The sequence below is a fragment of the Excalfactoria chinensis genome, chromosome 2, assembly GCF_039878825.1.
Source record: "Excalfactoria chinensis isolate bCotChi1 chromosome 2, bCotChi1.hap2, whole genome shotgun sequence".
In the NCBI taxonomy this organism is placed as follows: domain Eukaryota; kingdom Metazoa; phylum Chordata; class Aves; order Galliformes; family Phasianidae; genus Excalfactoria; species Excalfactoria chinensis.
The window spans coordinates 137,498,545-137,513,776 of NC_092826.1; the positions used below are offsets into that span (position 1 = coordinate 137,498,545).

The following is a 15,232-nucleotide window of genomic DNA, read 5'->3' on the forward strand; positions in this document are numbered from 1 at the left end:
GGCCATTTTCATTCCTCTTCCTGGTTCCCTGAGAAATGGTTCAGGTTAGAAGCATTCTCAGAAACTTCTAATTACTCAACACCTCCAGGAAGAAAGTTACGATGCTCCCCAACACCAGCACTTTAACAAAGCATTATTAAACCTCGTGGCTGCAGGTAAGTAAAATAACAGCTGAGACATCAGGGAGGAGGAGGTGTGTTTGGTCACGTGTACAAGAGCTTCTGGGGCCCCAGGGAGCACCTGAGCTTCAGAAACATGCAGGAACTGGAAGGCAGGTGGATGGCTGAGAAGACACCTTAAAAATAAGGCATTTTTCCTGCTGAGACAGAAGAGGCCATTGCTTAAAGAAGGCCAGGAAAGGGGTGTTAGAGAATGGGATTCATTCAGCCTCACTTGGTTATCTGTTTGAGGTGCTGGAAGAATCATAGAATTATTAAGGTTGGAAAAGACCTCAAAGATCATCAAATCCAACCCCAACCCATCCCCACCGTGCTCAATAACCACATCTCCCAGTGCCACATCTCCACGATTCTTCAACACCTCCAGTGACTCCACCACCTCCACCTCCAACCTCATCGCTATTCTGGAGAAGAAAGTTTTCCTAATATCCAACCTGAACCTCCCCTGGTGCAACTTAAGTCCATTACCTGCCATCCAGGAAGTCTGAGGAGGACTCTGGGTGGTTCCCCACATCTCAACCCTGGGTCATGAGCAGAAATATAGGCAAATCTCTGCCTATATGGAATCTCCAAGTGCAGAGTCCAGCTTCCCACACTGTCCTTCACCTCTTGCAGAATACAGGAGCCCAACCCCACTTCTCCAAGCACAACTTGCTCCAGGAGACCCTGTTCCAGGTATGCAGTCATGAACCATCATCAAGGCACTGGCACTGCTGCCCAGAGAGCTGTGGCTGCCCCATTGCTGGAGGTGCTCAAGGCCAGGCTGGATGAGGCCCTGGGCAGCCTGAGCTGGTGCTTGATCTGGTGGTTGGCAACCCTACCCACAGCAAGGCAGTTGGAACTGGATGATCTATGAGTTCTCATTGAACCCAAGCCATTCAAAGATTCAGTGACCGATTTAATGCTTCTATGAACTAATCCAAACACCACAAAAAACCTGCAGTTAAACACAAACACCAGCACCCACCTGCCTTGTCCTTTTAAATAACCATGTCTTAGAGTTACAATCTTTTTTACTGTGAGAGCATGAATGCCTATTTCTGCACACGTGTACGTGCACAAGATAGAGAGCAGGTTTTCCTGGTTCAGTGTTTAAGTAATGCAATTGATAAAGCCCTCGCTATTAGGAGTTTTGTTGGATGGTGAGGGAGTGGGGGGGCTGGTCTGGACCTGTTCCCAGAGCATTGGCTTCCCAGTGGATAACAGTAAGATCAATGTTAACTACTGAAAGGAAGAGGTCATAAAATCATAGAACCATAGAATGGTTTGGGTAGAAGGGAACTTAAAGATTCCAACCCCTGCTGTGGGCAGGTTGCCCTTAAAGATCATCACATTCCAACCCCTGCTGTGGGCAGGTTGCCCCACAACAGCTCAGGCTGCCCAGGGCCCCATCCAGCCCAGTCTTAAGCACCTCCAGGGTTGGGGCATCCCAGTCTCACTCCAGTGTAGACCCACAAGCATCACATCAAACTCGGGATAGGAAACCTAAGACCTCCCATTAAAAAGGTTTGTATTTTAGGTTGCAAATGAAATGGGATGACCTGGTTGTTAAGTGTGACATTCTGTAGGTGACCGTGCAGTTTCAAGCAGGCGACACACCTCTGCTGAAAGACACCTAATGTGTGTCCATACAGGGAGGTACCAACCAACCCCACCCAACCTTCCTTGATTAGGAATGGGTGTTTCTGTGCACTTGGCACATGTCTGGCATGAGAAGGGAGACTCAGCCCACGCAGGACCATGGCACAGAAGTGCAAGAGGACGTTGCAATCCCATCTTGCCTGAAATGAAGGGCAGCTTTGAGAGAGCAGCATGTCGACTGTGTAGAGCCGAATGAATAAAACATCCCTGCAAATACCGCAAAGAGATTTAAAAGAGTCATTCATCCAGGGTCTGCTTCTGCAACCAGAGCTGCCAATGGGAGTTTTGTCTGAGCACCGAGGAGGAAATCAGACATCTGAAAGGTGAAATCTGCTCAGAGCCAGGCAGCAACTTCAGGCAGCAAGGTGCAGTAATTCAGGCTCCAGCAATCTCCCAAAGGGAAGGTGGGTATTTGTATAACAGCATCACCCAAAAAAGAACCCGACTTCCACTGCTGCCCATCCCAAATGTTTTAACAAGAGCAGTTTTAAACCCAGGGCTATCCAGAAACCTATTCTTTCACTGCAGGGCTTGGCCACAGGGTGTTTTTAGGTGGGAGAGGTCAGCTGCTCTGAATAGCCCATTCCACAGGAAATGGATTCAATCGTGGACTCAACCGTGCAATTTCACATCCCCTGTGCCTCAGGTCTTTGACGTGGATGTAAAGGAATGACAAGTTCTGGCCTCAGACAAGCATCAATAGGCTCAGATAAAGGCAGATAATGGCAGGATTCCTGTTTCAAGCAAAGGCCCTTGGAAATCAAGGCAAGAAGCACAGCACCCTGTGCTGAAAATCAGCACTGCATTTGCAAGGACTTTCTCCAGAGTGGAGGATGCCAAAGACTTAGAGACAATGTTTACCCTTTTTGATTTCCTCCTGCACTCAAAACAGTCAATGGAAATGAGCAATCATCCAGGTTAAATCACAACTAGGCCCATTTCCAGAGTTGTTTTTATGTGGAAAGAGAGAACATAGAAGAGAGATTTAATGGGCCTTGGGAGCAGGTATCCTCCCATGACTGTACAAAGCGTGTTCATCTGAGGGGTCAGCAGAAGCTCAAGAATAAATTGGAATAAAGAAAGAGACAGAGCAGAGGTATTTTGGGTGCAGGATGTCCACAAGAAAGCCTTTCCTTGTGTAGGTGGGCATGTGGCATTCAGTAGAGCAGCTTTTAGAGCAGAGACAGCCCAGCCCATGGACTTGTGCCAGCCATGGAGCGAGTTTCAGGAGGCTGCAAAGAGTCGGTTCCTTGTGATAAATGAAGACCTCAGTGAAGGTTAATGGTGTCACATTCCTCCTCCAGGTGCTGGGTAGGTGGCACAAGGGCCCTGACTTAGCACTGGGCTTTTAGAGCTTTTAGAGGGCTGAGGATGAGCACCATGAACAGTGCTGGGGGACGAGGCTCCATGGCAGACCCAGCCTGGAGTCACCAGGCTCACAGTGCATCTCCTTCATGTCCCACACCTCCCTGGAGCTCCACAGCAGAAAAGGTGCCACAGAGACCACAGTGTCACAGAATCATAGAACCTGAATGACTTGGGTTGGAAGGGATCTTCACCATCCTTCCCCATTCAAGAGCAGGGGTCTATTTCTCAAGATCCCTAAGAGCCCCAAGATACAGGGGATGAAAAGAGACCAAGGTGATGCCATTTGAGGCCAAGGCACAAAACCTTTGCTCCCAGCTGGGACACCTTGACAACTGCTGCCACAAGGTCCTGCCTAGGAAATCACATCACGAGACAAGGGAGGTGGGGGAGAAGGGCAGCCTGGTGCAGGCAGGAGGGCAGAAGACACAACCTCAGTTTTCCTGGTCCGATGCCCATCCTTGTGCTTCCTTGCAGCACACCAAGGTATGGTAAAGCCCCACCGAAATGAAGGCTGATACCCTCGGATTGTCTGATTTCCACTTTGCAGGCTCTAATTTACCCACTTAGCTGCAGTGTGCAAAGAGCACCTGGATGATTCACCTGCTATAAGTGCTACTCTTGTGGGGCCAGTTTGCCTCTGCTGCCGTAAGATTTGTTTACACCTGTGCTAGGACAGCCTTGAACAAATGCAAACCTCCCACAGATGCTAATTCATATCACTTCTCCATTCTGTTAAATATTTATGCTCCTAATAGACACGCCTAAGAAAAACACTGGCAAAGTAAGCCCGCAGCTCCACTCCATTACAACTCGATTTTATCACAGTTTGATCTGCATCTCAAATGAACAAGAGGAGAAAACAATCTGTGCTCGCAGAGCAAACAGCGTTCGGCCATTAGCAGCTTTATCAATTAGACTCCAGCAGGACCCCATGGGTCAGAACTTCCAACACAGCTTTTGTGGCTGCTTGAACCCACAACATCCACACGGGCAGCCAAGCTTTGGGCAGATCCCCATGGCAGCAAGGAACGAAACAAACCGGGGCAAAGCGAAATGACGTTAATTGCTCGGTGCGTGAAATCAAAGCTGTTCTGTGCAGAGAGCCCAATGCAAAGCGTGCGTCCTTCTGGCCGTGCTCCTCTGTGAGCTGCTTGCCCCGTCCCAGAGGCAGCACCAGGGCTGCAGGTCTGGAGGGCTCATCGCTTTTATTTTATGAAACTCTTTCATTTTTTTCTGCTCCTTCCTCCTCCACCAAGCAGAAGTGATCATGAAACAGCTCTGGCCTTTAGAATAAAGCCAGGGTGAGTGCAGAAAAGCTGCTTACCTTGCTGGAAAGTGCCCGGAGTCCTCGCAGCTCTCCCTCCTCAGCGATCCCAGCTCTTTCTCTTCTCTTTGGTGAGCTCTTTTCAAGGCACTTTTGTTTGCTGTTCTGCTACCTTGTCAGCCAGGGAACAGCAGTGCTCAGTAATTCAATCCTCTACTTAACTGCAGACACTCCTACTGCAGCTCACACCCATTTCCAGGCTCACCGAGGGACAAAGACGGAGCCAGTACGAGAGAGTTTCAACCAACTGTTTGCATCAAACATCCACCAGCGCTGCACTCACCGAGCGCTAATGATTAAGTGCTGCTTTAATTAGAAACCTGTTTTGTCCAGATTTAAAGGGCAGAAGTGATTTTGTTGGTTTCTTTTTTTCCCCCCCCCTTGTCGCTGCACAAAGCCAGGCGCGGTGCTGCTCGCTGCCACATCAGCACTTGGGCCCCAGAGCCTCAGCCCCAGTCCTTGACTCCGTCTGACCCTAATTTCAGCAGCCAAAACAGCCTGCAAGGGGGATGCTGTGGGCATAAACCCTGCTGGATCTCCCTTGGTGCGTGTGTAGCTCTGGACAGTGGTGAGCTGGGTTAAGGATGGCCACCAAGGTTACTGGCGTGTATTGGAGCATTGGAGCATGCAACCAGGCTGCCCTCGCAGGGGACAGATAATGATAAACCAGAAAAGCACATCAGAGCTGGCAGCGTTTGCTGTAGTCACTGCTTTCTGTAGCAGAAAGCTCCCCTCTTTGCTGGGAAAGGGGGTTCAGAAGAGGTGTGAGATAACTCAGGTAGCTGGGCTTCACGTCTACCTCCCCAGTACCTGAAACTGAGTTTTTTTCCACCCTTCTAATGCTCTTGGAAACACACAGGTGGATGTATATAGCAATATGGCAGCTCATCATTAAGAAAAAAAGCACTTGCAAAGGGTGGCTCTGACATGAAGCTGTGAAAGTTGTTGAGGTGCCACTTGGCTCTGGGTGACCTGAAGATCAGCCACCTCCTTTCTGTCTCAAACACTCTTGGTTGGTGATTGGAACATCCCTCACTGGAGAGGAGTTGAGCTACTTCTTACCCTGCTGGCTGCCTCTACCTTTGGACACCAGGGCCCGTTGGGTGCCCATGGTGATCTTCTTGCTTTTGGGTAGCTTGTTCAGACCAGGACTTTTGGAGGAATTCAGGTTCTCAGTGATGCCCATGGGAAATGAGCCTCTGAACATCAGTCCCTTCCATCTCATGTGCTCACCTATGAAATGAGGACACCAACCCTGCTCCCCTTTTTTGCAAGAGAAGGAAAAGGTCACCAGGCACTCTGGTGTGAGAATGAAGATCATGTGTAGTGCAGAAAGGTGGACAGAAAGGACCGTGCCCAGCATGGAGCCCAATTGGGTTTTGAATATCTCCAAGGATAGACTCTATACAGCCTCTCTGGACTAGGAGCCACCCAAGTCCTTCCCTTTCTACACATCAAGTTTCTCTAGCCATGTTCTCCTATGTGGAGCCAGGAATTGAACTCGGTGCTCCTTATGGGTCCCTTCCAACTCAGGATATTCTAAGATTCTATGATTAATTTCTTAGAACAATCCACTGGGAAGCACGTCCTTCCTATCCCCACTGCTTTGGTTATGAGGTCCATTTGGCTCATGCATACGCAGCGTTTGAGCTGCCTGTCCCAACTCCTTTTCACCTCCACAGTGACCAAGTGGTAAATAATCCTGGTGAGCTTTTGAAGGAACTCAGATCTGTAGGAAATATATGTGCAGCAGCTTAGGACAGTGAGTGCTGAGACAAAAGGAAATGTTTGTCATAAAACATGGGCTCATTTAGCGCTGAGCTGTAGGCACTTTTTCTTCCTGCTAATTTTGGTCATGCCACGGGGTTACAGAGCAGAAAACATTATTTCCAAGCAGTTTAACTTGGTGCTGGTGGAGAACAGAATAGCTTGGCTTCTGTAACTGCACATCATTTGAGATGTTCCCGTTCCAGCCAATTTTCCCTTATGCATGACCCCATGTGTTCATATTCTCATCCTGAGCCTCGATATTCCCAGAGCTCAGAAACCTTGTGGTTTCAGGATATTTTCCATATGTACAAATGGAAGATGAGGCTGTGCTCTGCATCCCAGCGCAAACCTAAGACACTGGAGACATTGTCACAGGGAGCTGCTGGGGGAAATCAGAAGCGCTGGGAGGAAGAGTACGAGATCAATGTTTGGCAGCACCGTGGCCCCCACCTGCCTCACCCTTGGCCACCCCACGTGCCTGTGGACAAGGTTAACATTGTGCACAGAGAAACAGGCTCTGCCAAGGGTGTATTTACCAAATGACACGTTGCAAAGGTATTTCCACCCCCAATGCATGGCTATGGAGCTCTGGGAGGAAGAGGAAAGGCCAAACCCTGCAGGTGAGATAACACAGCAGGGGCCTCTTGCAAAGGGAGGAGGCAAAAAAACCCCATATATCTGCTCAAGAGTTTAGGGACCCATTGCTGCTTCTATGGGGTTTTGGTTAGTAGGCATGGTGGGGTTGGGTTGGGACTGGATGGTCCTTGTGGCTTTTTCCAGCGTTAATGATTTGGTGACTCTGTCAGCATCCTGCAGTCAAAGCATCGTATGGATTTCTGAGAGTGTTGCAGGAGATCTTTCCATGACCCCAGACCAAAGCAAGCGGCATTTTGCTACGTGTTCCTCACTCAAGCACTTCTCTGCCCTGCAAAATCACTGTGTCCAAATGAAAAACCACACAGTGCCTCTTACAGGACTCCCTATAGATCAGATACCGATCACCTGGGGAGGCTTGTGACTTGCAGCAGCACCAGAGGCACCCAGAAGCACAGCCAGCTTCACATCCAGCCCATGAGCAGGGCAGGGAGGCACCGAGCCTCAGGTTTGCTGTAAGGTTTGCTGTGGGAAAGTGAACATAACTTTGCTCTTTGGCCCCATGGGTTTGGAGCAGTGGAGGTCAGGGCTTGGCATGGAAAATGCTTTGCAGGACAGCGCTCTGCAAGAAGCAGCTGACAGGGCAGCATGGCTGCTGCTGCTGGGTGTTGGTTAATGGGCAACTACAGCAAGTGGAAGGGAACTGAGATAGAGGTAGGTGTATGGGCAACTTCCAGACTTCGTTTTAAGCCAGCTATGATGGGATGTAAACTGGGAATGTGAGGCTTATGGGGAAGAGAAACCCCTTTGCAAGTCAAAAGGAGAGAGTTCAGAGATGGTCACATCTCACAGCACCACGACAAGGTCTGCCAGGGCTGCTGGTCAGACTTGAACCTTTCTTCCATGACCTAAAATATCTACAACCCATCCCTAAAGGTGGGATGCACAGCTCGGAGACTTTGTTAGTAGGGAGAAATACCTCAGTAGTGGCATCTGCACTGCCAGTATCAACAAGGTGAAGCAATACGGATGGAGATGAACATGCTGTGCTGGACCTCTGTGGTTCTGTGATTCCCAGAGCTATATCTGGGGGAAGGTGGAGGGAAACCCTCAGCAAGGTCAACCTGCATTGCACTGGGGCCAGCTGCAGTGTGGGGAGTGCTGGCCATGCCTGTGTGCACTGTGGGTGTGGGTTCCCCTCTGCATTTGCTCACTCACACCGTGGCCAAGAATTAACAGGTGCACTGAGAAAACAGGATAGCTGAGGTGGGACTGCGGCACGGGCAAACAGCAGCCCTGGATGCCTTCCAGAGGGAGGAGGAACGTGGCAGTGAGGATGTGGTTCTGTCAGGCTGTGTTCAGATTGCTGTTGTATCTGGGGAGGCTTCCAGAAGGACCTGAGTCCCCCAAACCCCATATCACCACCAGACCTCACTCCTAATGCTGATGCAAAGTTTAGGCAGCCGACATTCTTTGGGTTGCTGGCTGGCTGCCTGCTGGGACGAGTGAGGTCTGTGATAGAAAATATTCAGTTTTCTGTTACTTCAGAAAATTACCCTGGTTTTCCAGAATGCCAAAAGGCTCCGGGGAAGTACTCGGTGTCATTGGGAACTCAGCAGGACTTGGCCTTTTGGAGATGGAGAAGCTAACGGGATGAGTTTCGAGGCAATGTGATGAACTTCCCAAGGTGTAACCCCAGGGGGTGATGTGTGGGAGAACTAAACTATTGAATTCCTTTTCCTGAGCATTTCCTCACTTTTATAGGAACTACAGCCAGCTGAGCTGACGTTCTGGGCTGTCAGCTGATCAGAACTGTTATTAAATTACCAACTTCCTCTAGAGAACTTGAATCCCGATTCAGCCCTTTACAAAGCAAATGCAGATGATTTACAGGCACCTAAACACATCATCCCAGGGTAAGCCATCATGGGAGCCTTGCACTGCAATGTGTACCTATCTCATGTCAGGCAGTCTCAGGGGTTACCAGCTGGGAGATGGTTGAGGTTTCCCCGTCAGTATCACTGTGGGAACTGAGTAAGAACAGGGATAAGCCCAGATCACCCAAGCAACCAGTGGTGGTGGACATGAAGACCAACCTCCTCCATGTCCTGTCACCATCTTGTCTTTTGCCCTCAGACGTGGCACGAAGCTGATGTTTCCCCCAGGTAAAGAACAACGTCTACTTCAGAAAGGAAGGCAGTGAGGAGAGGGAGACAAAAAGCAGAGAGAATCAGTAAGAACAAACACCCCATTCAAAAGAGCCAGCCTTGCAAACTGCTGTATTTGCGAGGAGTTTCACAAAACCTCAAGGGTTCTCTCTCAACCCTAATGAAAACCTTATGAAACCCAACAAATTCCAGCACGATTTGGTCAGGCTTGACAAGCAAAGCCTTTGTAATTTCTGGAATCAGCTGAATCCAGCAGAAAGGAGATGTTTCACAGAAGAAGCTGCACATGCAGGGAGGGCTCAGCTCAGCGCAAGTTAATGGGTGTGTGACCCTGGCAAAGGTTAGCCCATGGCAGCCTTTGCTTGGTGAAGGAGTAACTTGTTGCTGTCGTGGTGGTGACGCCCCCTTAGGTCTGTGCTCCTGGGGACTGTCCTTGCATGGAAAGCACACCATGAGCAAGGTGAAATGTCTTGTCCTCATGCGGGAGCTGAAGCAAAAGGAGTTCATTTACGCCTTTTTCTTAGACTCATTATGGTTGGAAAGGACCTCTAAGATCATCTAGGCCAACCACCCACCTGCCGCCTATGTCCTCCATTAAACCATGTCCCCAGTTATCACATCTCCACTGTTCTTGAACACCTCCAGGGACGGTGACCCCACCACCTCCCTAGGCAGGTTGTGCCACTGCCCAACCACTCTTTCAGAGAAGTTTTCTCCTGATATCCACCCTATTGGCCACGATTAAATGGGAGGCTTGTGCAAGAAACAGAAAGTCATCACAGGTCCCCAGCAGCTCGACCCACCGTGGAGATGCAACTTGAGTTTCTCCCCTATGGGATGTAACAGCTGGTCATTGGCAGCTGGTGAAACCAACTGGTCCCCGTGGTCTTAATGGGAATTTGGGTCACTGGATGCTGAAGGCATTGCTTTAGAACACACAGACTGTTGTGGTGCATGTTGCTGGAGCTCCCGCCCTCAGTCTTTATTTTTTTGTTAGCACTCAAGCAGATCAGAGCTTTTCACAACTGTGGGAAACCTGATTGCTCACATTAGTGACTATACCTGAGTGCCCACGAAATAACTCCACCCTCCCACACGAGCTTAATCTTTAATCCCCATCACCTCAGTGACCTGGCTGCTCGTGTGACTACACACAGTGACTCTGCTGGGGGTGGAGGTGAGGATGAGCTCCTGTAGCCCCGTCCTTCTGCTACCAGTCTTATTTATTGGAATTGTGGTGCCCAGATGTGGGAAGTGCCGGGTCAGGTGGCATTTGTACCATGAGAAGGGCAGCTAGGAGAGGACCTGGGCTTCACTTTTGGATCTGTTACCCCAAAATCCTTTTCTAAGGGACATTGGGCAGTTTGGTAGCTGAGCTGTTTCCCAGCTCCTGTTATTCAAATCTGCTGAATAGGGCCAATGAATTTCAAACCAATGGAGGTGAAGGAATCAAGCTGCAGATCTCCAGGACCTGCAGGCAGAGCCAATCTGTGTCCATGAGCTCAGGGTACAGCAGGTAGCTGTGGGACGAGCTATTGTGTGTAGGAATGCAGCCCTGCTTGTGCCAACCAGGAAGGAGGAAGGAAAAGGAATCGCCCCAAAGGCTGAGAAATTCTCACCCTGTTTAATGTCACCCCTCCCTGCTATTCTTGGCCCTACATCATGGGTTGGGTGGGCTGCAGCAGGACCCACAGAGTCAATGGATGAAGGATTCACACAGCCGTGTTTTGGGCAATGTCGTGGTCTGGAGAGCTCAGTCACTTTGTCAGCACAAATCTTCAGAAAGGCAAGAGATGAAGGCTGAGTCTTATGTCTCCGATAATACCCATTGCTGCATACATCACTGCTGCGTTTTGTTTGGGCCTAAAAAGCCAGCAATGAGTTTGGGTGCCAACAAGCATTGGCCTCAAGCATCCCCCAGCTGCCACCAGCTCTGCACGAGGCCAGCGAGGACCTGGTGGTGCACACAAAAATCTTCTCATTGCAGGGAAAAACCTCACCCTGAGCCTGATACACCCAATTCCTGATGGAGTGCTTTGGCTGTTAGTCAGCACAAACATCGACACTGCCCGTCCTTAACGGGTCGGAGCACCGGCACCTAGTGAGGAGCTCACCCAAGCGTTGTCCTGAGCAGTTCTGGTTACCATGTTTGCACACCAAACAAGAAACCTGCCTTACTTCCGTATGGGATGGGTCTCTTTCTGCTACAAGGGAGAGGTCAGGCTTGAGTCTCCATGTGCCAATGAGCAATTTCATTCAGTTCTAACCAAACCTGCTTGGGGGACGGATGATAGAGATGCTGGGGAACTGGCAGTGTGTGTGACCACATCAGTGTTGTGCACTCAAGCTCTGATTTCCTGTCCATTTTTGCACAGTTCTGCCCTCTGCCCTGTGTGTGTGGGGGAGGATGAGGATATGGAGGCACACTGTAATAAAAGACCACACTATGTACATGGAAAATGCAGAAAGAGCAGCAGCCACTGGTGCAGCATCACTTTTTTGCATGAACCAGTGACAAATCCAGGATCTCTCAGGAATATTTTCCACTTAAACCAGTAACTATCAAATATAAAGACCCACTCCCCAGCTCTCAGCCATTTCTGCCACATACCAGAATGCCTCCAGTGATGCAGCCCTGAAGCTATTTCCTTATATCCCCTTTCTTCTCTCCTAAATCAGCCTTCCCAGCTAGATTACCAACCCCAAAGGTGCCTTAAAACACCTTCTGAAAACAAAGCAGCAGCAGATGGACGTGCTGGGGTCACTGGGAGCTGACAGCTTTTTCAATATTTGCTTTTGAAGACTGATGCAGATGCATTTGTGCCACAAAAGGCCAGATGCAGGTGTGTGCAGGGGTGCACGGTGTCTGCATGGGGTGGGCAAGCATTATCAGTGAGGTTGTCAGGTGAGTGCCATATTGGTCCAGATGGGTAATATCCCTCTTTCAACCATGTACAACTTGGATGTAGCTATATGATAGTCCTAATAATATTCCTTCCTTCCTTCCTTCCTTCCTTCCTTCCTTCCTTCCTTCCTTCCTTCCTTCCTTCCTTCCTTCCTTCCTTCCTTCCTTCCTTCCTTCCTTCCTTCCTTCCTTCCTTCCTTCCTTCCTTCCTTCCTTCCTTCCTTCCTTCCTTCCTTCCTTCCTTCCTTCCTTCCTTCCTTCCTTCCTTCCTTCCTTCCTTCCTTCCTTCCTTCCTTCCTTCCTTCCTTCCTTCCTTCCTTCCTTCTCTCCCTCCCTCCCTCCCTCCCTCCCTCCTTTCTTCCCTTCCCTTCCCTTCCCTTCCCTTCCCTTCCCTTCCCTTCCCTTCCCTTCCCTTCCCTTCCCTTCCCTTCCCTTCCCTTCCCTTCCCTTCCCTTCCCTTCCCTTCCCTTCCCTTCCCTTCCCTTCCCTTCCCTTCCCTTCCCTTCCCTTCCCTTCCCTTCCCTTCCCTTCCCTTCCCTTCCCTTCCCTTTCCCTCTGGCATTGAGTAGCACAACAGCAATAGTTTTTCCCAGCTTTTACATAACTTCCCTTCCAAATGTATTCCTAGAATGAGTCTGTTTGTTTCTTTTTCCCCTGGCAAAGGCTTGTTATTTTTTTTTATAAGCTCATGGTTATTTTTTTCTTCAGCAGCACTGTGTAAACAATCTCAGCTCTGTTGGCCGCTGCACCCCTCTGCTCTCCTCCTGCAGAGCAGCTCCCTACAGCGCAGGCTCCAGGTGTCTACTCAGATCTTTGTGTGCTTGGACCTCTCAGACAGGAGAGATGAACATGATCTCCCTGCTCAGTCATAGAATCACAGACTGGTTTGAGTTGGACGGGACCTCAAAGCTCACCCAGCCCCAACACCTGCTGTGTGCAGGGACACCCCACCAGCCCAGGCTGCCCAGGGCCCCATCCAGCCTTGCCCTGAGCACCTCCAGGGATGAGGCATCCACAGCTCTCTGGGCAGCAGTGCTGGGGCCTCACTGCCCTTTGAGTAGATGATTTTTTTCCTAACATTCAACCTCAGTCTCCCTTCTTTTAGTTTAAAGCCATCCCTCCTTGTCCTGTCACTACAATCCCCGACAAAGAGCCACTTCCCATCATTCCTGTAGGGCCCCCTTTAAATACTGGATATGGGTAGAGCTGTGCCCACAGCCCTGCTGGCAACCATTCTGTGTGCAACTTGTTTAAAATAGCAGCAGTGCTTAAAACAGTCCCATTTTCTCTTCCTCTAGCCCAATACTTCACTAAAGACAGCAACCTCAACAAGGCAGGGAAGAGCCCTCCCTGGGGGAAGCAACAATAGGAAATGCCCATAAAGCCCCCCAAAGCCTACCCAGCTTACAGCAGTGGCTTCAGGGCAGCAGGGCCTTCAAGTGGGACTAAAGTTGTTTCTGCTTGGATTTCCTGAAAAGCAAAGCCCTCTGGATGGGGTGAAGGGGTCGAAGGATGAACAAAAGCCATGGGTGACACCTCCAGGCGGTCAGCAGATGGGTTTCTTACATAGGGTCATCAGAACAGACTTCTAGGAAAACTGAACCATGCATTCATGCAGGTTATAGACTTGGATTGGAAGCATCAACATCAGCATCTCTGTCCAGCTCTTCTTATTGCTCAGTGGCTTAATCTGAGCTGAAAGTAAAAACAGAATAGTGGGAGGGCAAGCGGAGCTCACTAGGACTGTGGCAGTCCTGGCTGTCCTACATTTGAGTTTCTTTCATTGCAGGAGTTCTGATTACTTCTAACAGCCCTCGTATCTCAGGGTTGTTGCAAGAGTGAATTTATTAGGTTGCAGTTGAGCTCGTGTAGTAACTGGCAGTAGTTCCCCTGGATGAAATTGCTGTTGTTACAGAAGAAGCAGCTCTCCAGGGCACTGAGTGCAGCAGGGAGGGATACACCATGGGGAATGCTGCTCTGTGCTGCACCTTACCTGGTGCACAACAGCCAGCAGGGAATGGACATGGCGGGGATGGTGGGGATGGGTTGATGGTTGGACAAGATGGTCTCAGCAGTCTCTCCAGCGTTAATGATGCTACGATTCTGCTCTGAAGGCAGAGGGAAGTAAAAGCTGCTCGTGTTTCTCCTCCCACCAACTGTATTTTACTTCCCTTTGGTTTAAAGCTCACCAGAACCTGAACTGCCCTTGCTGGGAAGCAGAGTCCCTGGTGTCCTGTTGAAGACCAGGACTCAGCCATCCACAGACCCCAGCCTGGGCTCTGACTTTAATGGGCAGCCTCCCCTTGCTGCAGGAGCACAGGAAAACCCACCGTGCTTATTTAAGTTCGTAAGAGAGACATTTCTCATTCTTTGCAAGGGCAGCTCGAGTTTGCACACACACACCAGTTTCACACTGGAGCTGTGTCCCATCGAAATACCAATGGCTGTGGGGGAAAGGATGAAGGAACCTTCAGCTGAAGCCCAGGCAATGCATGGAACAGGCCCAGGGAGCAGAGGTGGCTTTGCTTGGCTGCTTGGTGCATCTCACAGCCCCCACCAGCATCACCCGTTGTCCCACCCCCTCCCTGGCAGCATCCAGCCCCAGCGACCCCAATTCAGGCTCCCCCAGCATCCACCACCCAAGTTCCCACAGATGAGGTCTTATCTTCATTAGAACATAACGAGGGGAGATGTAGCATCTGTCCCCAGCTCTCACTGGGCACTTCAGCCAAATCCCAAACAAGTTAAAGCGCCGCTGCTGAAGACAAACAAACAAAGCACCGAGGTTAGCAGCAAAGATTTTGGCAGAGAAAAGCGTTTATCCCACCAGGGAAGGCAAAACAACATCATTTCCAACTCAGAAACATTGATTTCCCTCTTTACTTCTCACACACTGATGGTAGGATCCTGTGCTTCCATGGAAGAAGAAACTCAATAACTAAAATTAACACAAATATTCCGTGTGCTGTGATGGGCTGGGGAGACCCCGGCTCCTTCTGCAAGGGATTTCAGCACTCATTAAACAAATGAAGAAATTACCTCCGGGGCACTGAGAGCGATTTTAATTGAGGGAAGCACATTTCCCACGCGGAGCACAATGCTGGCAGCAGATGAAGACACCAAAGCTGAGGCGATGATTGCAGTTGAGATAACGTCTTCTCAACTCCTTTTACGGCGCCTTCAGCAGCCATCGCTGCACAGCTGCACCATCTCGTGGTGCACCCACACCCTGCATGCCCAAAGCCTTCCAACCTTCATTTTCCTCTCCATTCCCCAAAGGCTT

General features: G+C 49.9%; 1 protein-coding gene across 1 annotated transcript in view; it reads right to left on the reverse strand.

The window, feature by feature from the left end:
- The window catches only part of VILL (villin like), a 32,076-nt gene extending 27,435 nt beyond the window's left edge, over positions 1-4,641 (reverse strand). The window contains exon 1 of the mRNA XM_072328409.1: positions 4,513-4,641. The gene's annotated coding sequence lies outside the window, so the exon portion shown is untranslated. The remainder of the gene's footprint in view (positions 1-4,512) is intronic.
- Between the last annotated feature and the right edge of the window lie 10,591 nt (positions 4,642-15,232).